Source organism: Triturus cristatus, chromosome 7 (genome assembly GCF_964204655.1).
Source record: "Triturus cristatus chromosome 7, aTriCri1.1, whole genome shotgun sequence".
NCBI classification, from domain to species: domain Eukaryota; kingdom Metazoa; phylum Chordata; class Amphibia; order Caudata; family Salamandridae; genus Triturus; species Triturus cristatus.
In genome coordinates, this window is record NC_140590.1 from 467,755,140 (window position 1) to 467,768,613 (window position 13,474).

The following is a 13,474-nucleotide window of genomic DNA, read 5'->3' on the forward strand; positions in this document are numbered from 1 at the left end:
AAATTGGAAAAGGAAGAGATTAGGAAATTGGAAGCAGTTGACAAAATTCAGGATGGAAGAATTACTATCACATTAACAGGCAAACTGAAAAATAAATTGGATTCCCTAGAGAAGAACATTTCCAAAACTGCTGGATTAGAAAAAAATCTATATGTTTGCATGAACTGTAGAGTATTTTTAAGGAGAAATTTGGATGTTGAAAAAGGCTTAGTAAATGGAGCTATGGGAAGAGTTGTTGGTTTTATTAATTATCAGAAAAAAGATAGAATTGAATGTTTAAAAATAAAATTTGATCAGATAGAAGAAGTTATAGACATTTGTCGTTGTACAGTTCGTTTCATGCTTGTGAAAGACTTATATGTACAAAGGAAACAGTTTCCGTTTTCTCTAGCATATGCTGTAACTATTCACAAGTCTCAAGGATTGACTGTAGATTGTGCATTTGTAAACATTGGTTCAACTGTGTTCAAAGAAGGTATGGCTTATGTAGCTTTGTCACGAGTGAAAACATTATCTGGTTTATTCATGATAGAGTTTGATGATTCAAAAGTTAGTGCTGATACAAACTGTGTAAAGGAGTATAATAGATTAAGAAGAATCTATGCTCCTCATTTAGGTCAGTATCCTGTGTTAGAGAAACGTGTAGTTTCTCGAAAAAGGAGAATTGAGAATATCTGTAATGAGGATGTAGAGAGGAGGAAAAAAAAGAGGAGTGATGTAATTGCAAGCAAAAAGAAAAAGGAAAATGTTGAAGAGGTTGTAGGATGTCATTTTGAAAATAGCTCTGGTGTCAACTGCTACGCTAATGTAGTGCTGAATGTTGCATTTTATCTGGAAAGTTTGCAAGAGCAGATAATAGTAAATCAGAGAAAAAGATTCTGTTCTGAGTTGAGTCTCCTTTTTCAAAAGGTGAGTAATGATAAAACTCAAATAGAAAGTGCTACTGAAATTAGAAAACTTTTAGATGTATGTTCAGGACGAACACAGTTTTCTCAAAATGTACAGCAAGACGCACAGGAATTCTTGATGTATTTTCTTCAGGTACTGGAAGAAGAAGGGGTGCCAATTGAAAATATGTTTGGTGTCTCTTAGAAATGGGAACATAGTTGTGAAAACTGTTTCAATACATGTGGCTCTAATGTTGATTCTGAAAGGTTTATTTATTTAACATTGCCAGACAGTAAAACAGTCACTTTTGCTAAATTAGTTAAAGATGCTAATCATAGCATGGAATGCGGTGAGTGTAAATCTGACATGTTTTCAACGTTAATTTTAAAGGAATACGGACAGTATGTAATTTTAATGATGCAACGATGTAAAGCTGATGGTTCAAAATTGGATACTTTAATAAAGAAGTTTATAGGACAGCAATTATCAATTTCAGGAAAAACTTTTGTAACAGTTTCAATAATTTTCCATGAAGGACCTACTGTAACTTCTGGACATTACACAGTTTATCTTAAATGTGAAAAAGGCTGGACACTGTGTAATGATTCCCAATTGATTTTCAAGCAACGTTTGCCTTTTGATTTAGCAAATTCCTATCTAATCTTCCTGAAACCTAAATTTTAGAGAGACTTGGCAAGATCTGTACAAAACAATTTTACCATTTTATTGGATTAGCATTGGAATTTTCAAAAAAAAAGATTTTTCAAATTACCATTTGGCCTAAAGGAAAGGTAACCAATTGTAATGTGGACTTATTTAATTCCTAATGAATCTGTCGGAAACCAAAAATTTAGAGAGAATCGGTAACATCTGTACAATTTAAATTTTGGAATTTTATTGGATTACCATTGGAAATTTCATCAAAAAAGATTTTTTTAAATTCCATTTGGCCTAAAGGAAAGGTAATCAATTGTATTGTGGACTTATTTAATTCCTAATTAATCTTTCGGAAACCAAAATTTTAGAGAGAATCAGTAACATCTGTCCAATTAAAATTTTGGAATTTTATTGGATTACCATTGGGAATTTAATCAAAAAATAATTTTAAAATTACCATTTGGCCTAAAGGAAAGGGAACCAGATGTATTGTGGAGTTATTTGAGATATATTATTTTTGTGATTATGCTTCTGTTACAAAATTGTCAGACGGTTTTTTAAAGAAATAGTTATTGTTTTTAGTTGAAATTTTTTTTGAATATTTTGCATTTCTATAATGTTATGTTTTAGTGAGAAGAGATTCTGGGCTTTTTTAAAACAATCTTTGAGATTGTTAATTTTTTTTTGCCCGCTGTTAAGTGATGAATGCAATTGCTTTCACGATTTATAGTGAAATGCAATATATTCTGAAAACAGCAAAAAAAAGGCAAAAAATTGTTTTTGGGAAAATATGTAAATACGTGTACTGTATTATAAAATGTTTTATTAAATATTAATACTTTTTTCTTTTTTTTCAGATTGAGAAGGAAAATTTTCAAAAAATAAAGCCATTTTTATAAGCAATTTCAATTAAATTTAAAATTATAATTAAATTTTTGGGTGGGTCAGGTAAGTCAGAAATTAGATGGTCCCTTTCTTCCACTTCTCCTCATACAGATTTTCAGTATTTAGTTATGAACCCTCAAGGACCTTGTAATGTGATAATTGTTTTTTAGTGTTTTTAAAAAAAAAAAAAAAATACGCTTACCGTACGCGTACGGTAAAAAAAAAAAAAAAAAAGTTTTTGAGAAAAAATAAAAAAAGTTGAGAGGTAAGGTTGGCTCTTAAAAGAGCCGTTGTGTTCATGCAGGGACAGAGGAAAGGAAGAATGGGAACATTAGCTGGTAGGACAAATGTGCTGGTCTATTTTGTTGTTAATAGGGGGAAGACTGGTCTCCCTATGAACAATTAGACCATGGCAAAATGAACACCGCATAGTAACCCTCGCAAACCGATGGTTAGTTTCCACAGGACCAGAAAGAGGTGAATCTGCCCCCACAGATGAAGAGCTCTGCTGAGCTTCCGAAGAAGGACTCGGCTGAGCTGCTGTGGATGTGCTTGCTCGACTTACTGAAGGGTTGCCTCTAGTATGTCGTGCATGTGTCCTAGGGTGTACATCATGAAGGTGTCTCAACATAGTGTGATTCCCGAAGGAATACTTCTTGTTGGGATTACCTCTCGAAAGTACACGCTGGCACAGCTTGCAAGTCACCAAGGCAGCATTGACTTTTTTCTCGCCCTCAGGAAAAGTAAAATACTCCCATATAAAAGAGCTCTTCTGTTTCCTCCTTCTCTGCCTGATGGTGGTGCTGCTAGCCTCACTCTCAGAAGAAGAGTGCTGGTCTGCCATCGTATCCCAAAGACAAGTCAGCTCCTTCTCCTAAGGGATCACAAGCAGAAATGAGGGGAATGGGTGTGGTGTAGGAGAGTTCTAGAACTGAAACTACTTTTAACCAATCAAAAGTTTTGTTTCTTGATCACATGACCCACCGTGCGCGTACGTTACGCTTACGGTGCGCTTACGGAGCGCTTACTGTAAAAGTACGCATGCGCGTAAAAAAGACACGCGCTCGCGCACATGCGCATAACGGGCACGCCCCAACACTTCCGCGTAACGTACGCGTGTAGCGTACACGCTTACGCGCCACGTACGCAGTACGCACGGCTACGTAAATTGCGTAACCATACGCAAAAAGAGTAGAAAAATTACGAACATTACGCAAACCGTACGCTTACCGTAAGCTTACCGTACGCGCACATAAAAAAAAAAAGAAAAAAGAAAAAAAATATCTCTATGTTATACTAATATATCTTACCTGTTTGGGAAAAAAAAAAGAGAAAAATTAATATATAGCAGAATTTTTAAAAAATAAGCATAGTGTTTTAAGAGAATATAAAGTAAAAAAAAAAAACAAAAAAAAACACTTGCACATAAAAAAAATAAAAAACACGTTTAACATAAGAATTTGTAAAAAAAAAAACATAAAAAATCAATGAAAAAACCATGGGAATCACACATGTTATAGGTAAGAATTAGCATTTAAAAAACCATACAAATTCACTGAAAAAACCATGAGTTTCACACACGTTATAGTTAGGATTTAGCATTTAAAAAACCTTGCAAATTCATTGAAAAAACCATAGGTTTCACACACGTTATAGTTAGTGGACATTTCACTCATAAAAAACCATTGAAATTCCCCCGTTATAGTTAGTTAAGCTAACTATAACTCGCGCACCCGCAATCCACTGCTGATGACGTAACATATTACATCACTCATGACATGGTCAGTGACATCACTCATGACATCACTGATGACATCTCAAATGACATCACTGATGACATCATCCAGTGAATGTGTATTTTTCTGAAAATTAAATATGTTTTATATATGTATATCATAAGGTCGATGGAAAAATAAATGGGTATATAAGTGTCATTCGATCTGTGTATAGTTTTTACTAGAAGAGGTGCCCTCTCCTTTTTAAGATAAAGGCAAATCATGTCATGAACAAATGTTCCATAGGCAGAATCTAAATGGTAAAAAATGCATTATATAGATTAAGCAATCTGAGAGTTAAAGAAATAAAGATGAACATGATAGCTCTGAACAAATGGTCTTGCACCTTTTACAAGTATATATTGCCCAAGACAACTCTTATAAAAACACATAATTTTCCAAACTAGATTTCTGAGTTATATATTTATCAAAGACCATATTGGCTCTAATATGATTTTGTTAACATTTTGGGATTTGAAGGAATAATAGTCATGTTCCAGAGACTGAATATTATCCAAAATAGCGTGAGTAGTTTCTGCCAAATACTTTTTTCTCTCAATGTAGCGTTGTAAACGTATTATGTGTTATGAGTAGATGTATCTTCATTGAGACTAAATAATTAAATGAATCATCCTGTAATGGAGAATTTTTAAAACTCTAAGCGGACGATTACGATCCCGTTCAGAAAGGCTCCGAATCCGATTCGGGCTTGACGAATCCGATTCGGAACACTTGTTTCTGACCAAATCGTACCCAGCTTCAAACGACCGATTACGATGCCTGGAAAACCATTTGGCCTGTCCGAATCGGCATTTGTACTGGTTGAGCCTTTTGGAGCCAATTTATACAGCTCTATGGACACGGTTTCCAAACAAGCGATTGCGATGACAGATTCGGACAGCCGCTCCGAATCTGTTTGAAATCACAAGTGCATTGCAGTGAAATAAATTAGCTCCTAATTTTCTACAAGAAAAGATCAAATCTATTTTAGGGTATGAAACATGCACTGGTGAAAAAAAGGGAAAGTTCGTGAATCGCAGGACTGCAGATTCTCCATGTATCATCCTAAGCTGTTATTTGTGTAAAAATCCTTCTAAAAAGCTTCTGCATTTTATTTGGAACTAAGCTAGTTGTGGTGTGAATTTCCATGAACAGGACATATCTTTGTTAAATAAAATCTCCAAATTGCTTAAAAAACGACAGAGTTTTTACCACATATGTTACAAACACTCAGCTGCAATCCATTAATCATTAAATCAAGAAGCTAGAGTCTACCATTTACATCCCTATTCTGCATATCAATAGTAACATTTAATTTTTTATGAAATAAAACACTACTACTATTCTCTTTCCAAAACCGGTGGAAGCAAAAATCGCACCAACCCAAACTTTATTTAAGTTTTGGAAACTATTTGTCACAAAGATCAGTTTCTTGTAGAAAAGCAATTTCAACTTTCAGTCTGGATATATAGCCATATCTACATATATGTATTTCTATGGACGGTTGGGCACAGGTCATTAACTTGATGAAGGCTTCACCGAAACGCATTGTTCTGTTTGTGACACAGTAAAATAATTATTGAGCTTGTCCTTTCGTGTGCCGCTGGAAATTCTTCGGGAGTTCCTGAATTGCTTTTCCTTTTGGAATATATATAGCGGATGTTGTGACCGCTGCTGGCACCGGCGTCGTCAGGAAGGTGAGCGGCTGACTGCAACAAACTGTTTTGGATATATATATATATATATATATATTTATTTTATTGTATCACAAACAGAACAATGCATTTCGGTGAAGCCTTCATCAAGTTAATGACCTGTGCCCAACCGTCCATAGAAATACAGGTCAGCGTTAATGGAAAGTGAGGAAATGTTGCAACATAGAATGAGAGTGCATACACAGATTTTTAAATTATATACAATTGCGTACATGCTCTGCAATGTTTTTAAATTCATTGAGTATCCTGCTCAGGAAAAATTAAGCTAATTAATTTAAGAATAATCACCTAAACCGCATTCGCTAGGTAAACATAAATGGGATCAACAGTTTAAGCATACTAGCCTTGCAAATCATATGTCAATGTCAGCAAAGCAATAAGTTGATGAGCATAACATAACTATTATGGGTAATGTACCCCATTTCCAATCAGTCACAATGCAGCACATTGTAATCGGAATCCAGTTATATCATTGAGCTTAATACCAAAATCCTGAATGGGTTGAATTATGGTGAGGAGCTTGCTACCCATATCGGCTACAGAAGTATGTTGCTTAAGATCACTTCCTAGAGTCTCTGGAATCATTGGTGTTCAGCCATTGCTGTTTTATAATCAATCACTTTTTAACCCCTACGATGCTCATGACTAGCTGGACTCGTCATGGCACACAGTGGTCGTGTGCTCCTGACGAATCCAGATCGTCATGAAACATCGCGTGGGAAATCCCTCTGGTGCAGGCACCAGAGGGATTCCCTTTATGCTAAAATAGCCTCGGGAGCTGGGAAAGAGCTTCCCCAGCTCCCGAAGCACCCCCACCCCTGGTTTCCCTGAAATGACGATCGTCGCACACGTCGTGCTGACGTAATTTCAGTGAAACCGTTTCAGTTTCAGTTTCTACGTGCTCAGTGGGGATCCACCCACTGGGCACCAGGGAGGGGGGAGCGGCCCCTTGGGCAAGGGCCTTTGCTCCCCCATAAATATTTTGGCACCATTGGTCTTTCTGCCCCCCCTGGGGAGTAGATGGGGGCATTAGCCCCCAATCTGCCCCACCGTGGGGGGGGGGCAAGAAGCCCTCTAGTCGCCAGGGATCTTTTTGGGGCAAATTTGAATTAGGGTGGGGGCTGCCCAAAACAGGCATGCCCATGCTCCCACCCCCTCCCCTGCAAAACGTACAGCCTTCCTGCCCCCCCTGGGGAGCAGATGGGGGTATTAGCTGCCAATCTGCTCCCCGGGGGGGGGGGGGGGACAAAAAGCCCAGTAGACACCAGGGATTTTTTGGGAAATTTTTAATTAGGGTGGGGGCATTGGCATGCCTGTTTTGGGAAGCCCCACCCTAATTAAAATTTGTCTAAAAAACTCCCTGGCGTCTATTTGACTTTCAGCCCCCCCTGGGGGGCAGATGGGGGCATTAGTCCCCAGAGTGACCCACCGGGGGGGGGGGCAAAAAGCCCACTAGACACCAGGGTTTTTGGGGGGTAAACTTGAATCAGAGTGGGGCTGCCCACAACGTGCATGCCCATGCCCCCACCCCCTCCCCCACAAAAATTACAGCCTTCCTACCCCCCCCCCCCGTGGGGGGCAGATGGGGCAGTAGCCCCCAATCTGCCCCCCGGGGGGCTAAAAGCCCAGTGGACACCAGTGGCAACCAGGGATTTTTTTTGGCAAATTTCAATTAGGGTGGGGGGCTGCCCAAAATGGGCATACCAATGCCCCCACCCACAACAATTACAGCCTTTCTGCCCCCCTGGGGGGAAGATGGGGGCAGTAGCCCCCAATCTGCCCCATCGTGGCTAGTTTTCAAACATTTATAGGTTTGCTAGGTTTCCCTAGGCTACAAACGAAACATACAAGATGAAAGGGCTTTCCTTCTGAGTCTGATCAAGGCTTTTCTGTCATCATCATCATCATCATGAAGAACAGACCAAGCTCTTCCAGGGACTAGACCAGCAATGCTGAATATCGATGGAGATCGAGTCAAGCTCATCCTGCATGTTGAGCAGCCGGTTTTAAAGCCAACTCATAAGAAGCACTTGCAGCATAGGCTGCCTCACACAAACCCTGATTTAAATAAAGTAGCCCAGAGTGAGTCACAAGTCAGGTGCTGAACCAGCGGTCCGCCCCTCCTGGTTCTTCTAAGCCATCGGCCCGCCCCTACTGGTTCTTTAGAGCCAGCGCCCCGCCCCCACTGGTTCTTTAAAGGCAGTGGCCTGTCAGGAAGCCTCAAGGTTTTCCTATAGGCCATCCCGACTGAATGGCCATTGTTTAGATGAGGAGGAAGCGGAATATGGAGCTGAGAGACGGTGTAATTTTTCTGTCAGTCGTCTGCTCAGAATCATAATTATGTTGTCAGCTCAAATCTACATAGTAAGCCATGATTTATTAGAGGTCAAAAACAATTGAGACTGCTGGAAAAAAAGTCAAAACTGGAGATAAAGGTTACATTTTTAGCTCTGTTGGAAATCTGTGCTGAGGCAGAGCTGAAATTTGTTTTAAAACTGCTACCTGCGCGGAATTTAGTCCCTGCTTGAGGCCGTCGAATGGCTATGTAGATCCCATTTGTTTTACAAATGCTCAGAATAATTCATTTTTTTCAAATCAACTGCAATTTTACTATATTGCAGTTTTTGTAAACGGATTATTCCTAAATTATTGTCTGGTTTGATTACTAACGTGTGCAAATTCCTTACAACTGAGTAAAATAAGCAATGCATTTCAGTTCCCAGGTGCTCACTGTACATTCAGCAGATCCCAGCTTCATTCATTATGTTATCAGTATCTGTAATGGGTGGTTTAGCACATCCATCGCACCTGACATGAAAAACTAAACAGAAAGTGTCTTTTCGTGTGCAGTCACCTCATCGCGGCATGACAGTGTGAGGGGGGGGGGGGGGCGGGCGCTCAGCCTCTTCAGAGTGACCCACACACAAGACACACTGCCTTCTTTATCCGTGCCGCTGTCACACTGCCTCCTTTGCAGAATCTCACTCCCTGGAATCCGAGGAATGCTGTAATAGCCTTAGCCAAGAATGAGCAGTGGAAACTGTCATTTTGCCACGAATGCGCTATTTGGCAAACAGAGGAGATTTCGCCACAAAATATCCCTCTAAGTGCACACGAAGTACTAGAAAGAACGTGTGCTGCTTATATGTTTATCAACGTTGTAGAGCCATGTAGACTTATAAAATATTTTTGAACTGGATTTTATTGATTTCAAGCAAACAACAAAACATAGAGGGCGTGCTGACAGTGCCAGACAGAACCTGGAGTGTAAGAAATAACAAAGGTAACTACAATGAAATAATACATGATATCCAGGAGTGGGACTGCCTACTTGTCCGATGACACGTCTAGGCAACTGTACATAGAACCAAGGCGACCAGCAGAACACCTTGCAAGGGAGCATCATTACACACTTGGTCATCACGGAAATAACAAGTGTAGCAGCTCTATTTTCAATCAATTCCCCGTCTCACACACATCCATGTTTCGGGATCATGACCGTCATGATCCGGAAACATACCCAGCTTGGGCACACAGCATTATAACCTCATTCTCTTGTGTTGTTTTTTTGCCACCCCCATTCCAACAGGTCTCGTAGCCAGTGTGTTAACAGTGGGACTGTTGCGAGGCTGCAGATACAACACAAATTGCAACTTGTAAATGAGAGTCAGTGTGTGTTCTTTGATGTATTTACTTTGCTGACTTGCTAACGCTTTAATTGCTTGTTTAAGACGTGTTTGTTTAAGCAGTTTGAGAAGGAAACACTGTTTGTGTCAGGACTCGAGTGGTCATGGTTTCTCTGGAGTAGCGAGAATCCACCTCTCTTCCTAAGACAGCATGGTGTCACAGCGAGTAGTAACAGCCCTTAAGATAATGCTACCACTGGAAAAAGAGGGGTCGAGAGAGAGAGAGGAAGCGAGAGAGCGCGAGAGAGAGAGATTGAGAGAGAGAGGGGCGCTGTCCTGATGGCAATGCAGCTTAGCACTTCACAAAGACTTCCAAGACCACTGGGTTTCTATAGTAAAAAATCTGCCATACTTTAGATGCAAGTCTTTAACAAGTGTGCATCACTCCAAAGCACCAGTGGCGGCAAGTGCAGGTAAGCAGAGTGGGGTGAGGCGGGGGGGTTGGAAGTGATATATGACGGGTTAGCGAAAACAAATAAATAAATCCACTTACCTTGCACTCGCCGCATCGCTAACTCGATATGGTGCTTGCCAGAATAAAATAAGGGAGCTCTGTAATTAGATCCACGGCTACCAGGATAAAGACAGAGAACCAAAAGGAAAGAGAGCATCAGTACGGAAGATCTGCGCCTGTAGATGTATCGGTAAAAGAGTATTAATAATGGAGGAACTCCAACTGGTAAGATACAAGAAACTGCATGAAACAGAGGTAAGTGAGAAAACTGGTACAGCCTTCTCTAACAGGGAACTAACTACAGAGGGAACTGTGTGAAGGGAAAACACAAAAAATGAGGGGGAATGACAAACAGATGGGAATTCAGTCGAAACCGGATAAAAAAAACAATTTCTGTTGCCAGACACAGTACTCCATACTTACCGCTCTTTAAATTTCAACTGGCTATCACAGCCTGGAAGTGAAATCAATCGTTGACCCCTCAGGCCTGAGCTTGGCAGCTTCAGCCATAAAGCGCCTTCCCAGGTGGCATCTACCTATTCTCCAGAGCTTGCAGTCCTGTGTATGTTAATGCCACTGCTGTAACTCTTTACGACCTTTCGAAAACAAGGTTCTCACTCACTGTCAATGCATTTCTGTAGGCCTGGCACCTGAGGAACCACACGTCTGAGACTGATTCCTGACAGTACTTCTCAGCAAAAGTTCAGCCCTTTTTCGTTGCATGCCTGGTTTCCCAGGGAATCTCTAATTAAATGGTTTGACCATCATTGTGGCTGTTACATATGAAGCGGATCCCCAGGATCTTTCTGAAGCATTATAGCTCTTCCATGCCACCAAATAGTGTAACTGGCCAGTGAACTCATCGGGAATCCAGCAATTCCTCCACTTTCATAATAATGAGACCCATCATTCATCATGGGGGTGGTTATGCAGTGGCGGATGTGTGACCATTTTGTATCTGGGAGACGTGAAACACAGGATGAGTATACCAGTAGGAGTGCTAATCTAATGGCTTTAGAACCGACCAACCCTGTGATCATGAAGGGACTCAAAATGAGGACTGAACTTGGGATGGGACCCTGGGATAAAGAGATTCTTAGAGGATAGCCAAACTAGATCTTCTACAGTGTACTGGGGTTTTGTTGTCAGTGGTTTTCTGCAGCTCTTTTATAGGCCACCTTTGCTTTACAAAGCTTTTGGAAAGCCTTATTCTGGGTGGTGTGAAGGTTACTGAAGACACAAGCACATTGTTGTCCAACTACTACCAAACACATTCCCTAGCAAAAAGCCAGAATTACTGGCGTTGACATTGCTTGTGTAAACGTCTTGTCTTCTTGGAAATGCGCATGAGTGTGGTGTGCACACAACAGGAAATCTTGTTGTGGGTGGACTAACAAATAGTACTAGATGTGATCAAACAATATTAACCCCACCAGAAGGGTCGCAAGGAAGTAGTACTGCGACAAGGAAGGAGGATAGAGCTCAGACTAATCAAGATGAATAGTAAGTAATAATAGCATTACCATTACATCTGTCATATGTCTCACAATGTAGCATCGTGATGCATCCCTGCAATTTAAATTATCATAAGATCAACAAATTCACAGAAATGCTGCACTAAAGAAAAAAAAGAAAGCAACTCACTCACTCACATATTACTGGGGATATGCAGGTGGCTGTCTGATAGATGTAAATCTAACACAAAATATAGGGTAGCACTATAGGAGGATGTCTAGTCTTGAAAAGGGAGAGGGAAAATGAACAAATGGGCACAACCCAGTTGTGGACAAAAACCCTCACTCACCCGAGGGTGACATGCTTCATCAATGGGTTTCTCCAACACACAGGGACCGCAAGGTCCCTCGTGTGGGCTACAACTTTACCCAAGGGGGAAGGAGCAGGAGTGCAAAGCAGATGTTGGTTCTACCAGCTCAATATGGTAAGGAGGGGCAGAGTGCTAAAGAATAGGTGAAAAAAGTGTGTTAAAAACTACCTATTTAGGGGTAACAACTTTATTCTTCCTTCCTAAGTGGTAGTGGTTAACATGCAAGTGAGTGTAGGGTTATAGATATATACCCTCTTCAGTGATCAACATGTTTCTGCCATAGCGACAATAATGTTCAGGGCATTCATCAGGATCAAACAACAGTCACTCTGCTATATCAGGTGTTAAAATAAAATGTGGTACTTAGGCCTCTATTTCTTAACCATCACACGCATATGTAGATCAATATGATCGGTCAGAAGGCTCTGTAAAAAAATAAAAATACAACACAACTTAACAATAACCTTTCACCAATGTGTATAAACACCTCTTTTCAGTGTATGAATAATATATCAAAAAAGATTCTTACCTAAGTGTAATATGTATGTGCCAACTCAACCTTCTAACGAGTATTTCACCATGTCCGTTATTCTAGTAGAGGGTTAAAAAATTGTGTGAACACATAACATAATAAATAGCCTACTGCAGACACCTCAGCATTGTAATAACTAAACCATAGTTAACACTCGAAAATACTGGTCCCTGATATGTATATGTACTAAGAAGTATTGGTGGTGCAAGGTAACCCTTATCTTCTAATTTGTAACGTACATATTTATTTATTGCAGATTGTTTAGAGCGATATAATCTCTCTCAATTGCCTAGATCAAAGCATGTGTTTTATAATTGGCCATACTGTTATTAAGCCCATAGGTATTCTATGGTTATACCATCGTCCTAGACTTGCCCCGACTAACAGCTAGAACTTCCACTATAGCAGGACATGAGCTGACATGAAATAAAAAGGCAATAGCTAGAACCCCGCTGTGTGGCCACATTTTACATTACAGATCCACGATCGGACCGAACTCAAGGCGATTCCCAAGTGCCATGACATTTTACGGCTAACTGCTCACCTAGTATAAACGCACGGTTTCCTCTTCAGTACTCGGGAGGGAGCACCACAATGTTGTGTGTATGCAGTTAAATACATGGAAGTGAAAGCGGGACGCACTACGTACTTATCAAGTGCACACGGTCATCCGTAACTATGGTAAAAGAGTAAACATTCAACTCTGATTCCGGCCGTATGTTTGGGCCTTCTTCTACGCTTACATCTCTCCCTGTACGAAACTTTTTTACTCCCGTTTTTAAAAATTTGAAATAGAGTATACGCCAAATCACTCATTTCTATTTTCACTCAAGAGCGATTTACCGAGACGCGTGAGCCGCCCAAAGAGGCGTACCATGTGATGCCGTTCACGCATGCCATTTCTAAGGAAATCCTAACGACAATAAGCTTAAATCGTGCCAACAACTTCTCTATTTACATAGTGTAATACTCGGATCCGCTCCTAATTCGGGGTTCTAATGGTAGGATGTCAATCCAAATAGGCGGTATACTGTGGTACCTCTTATGCATAGGGGTG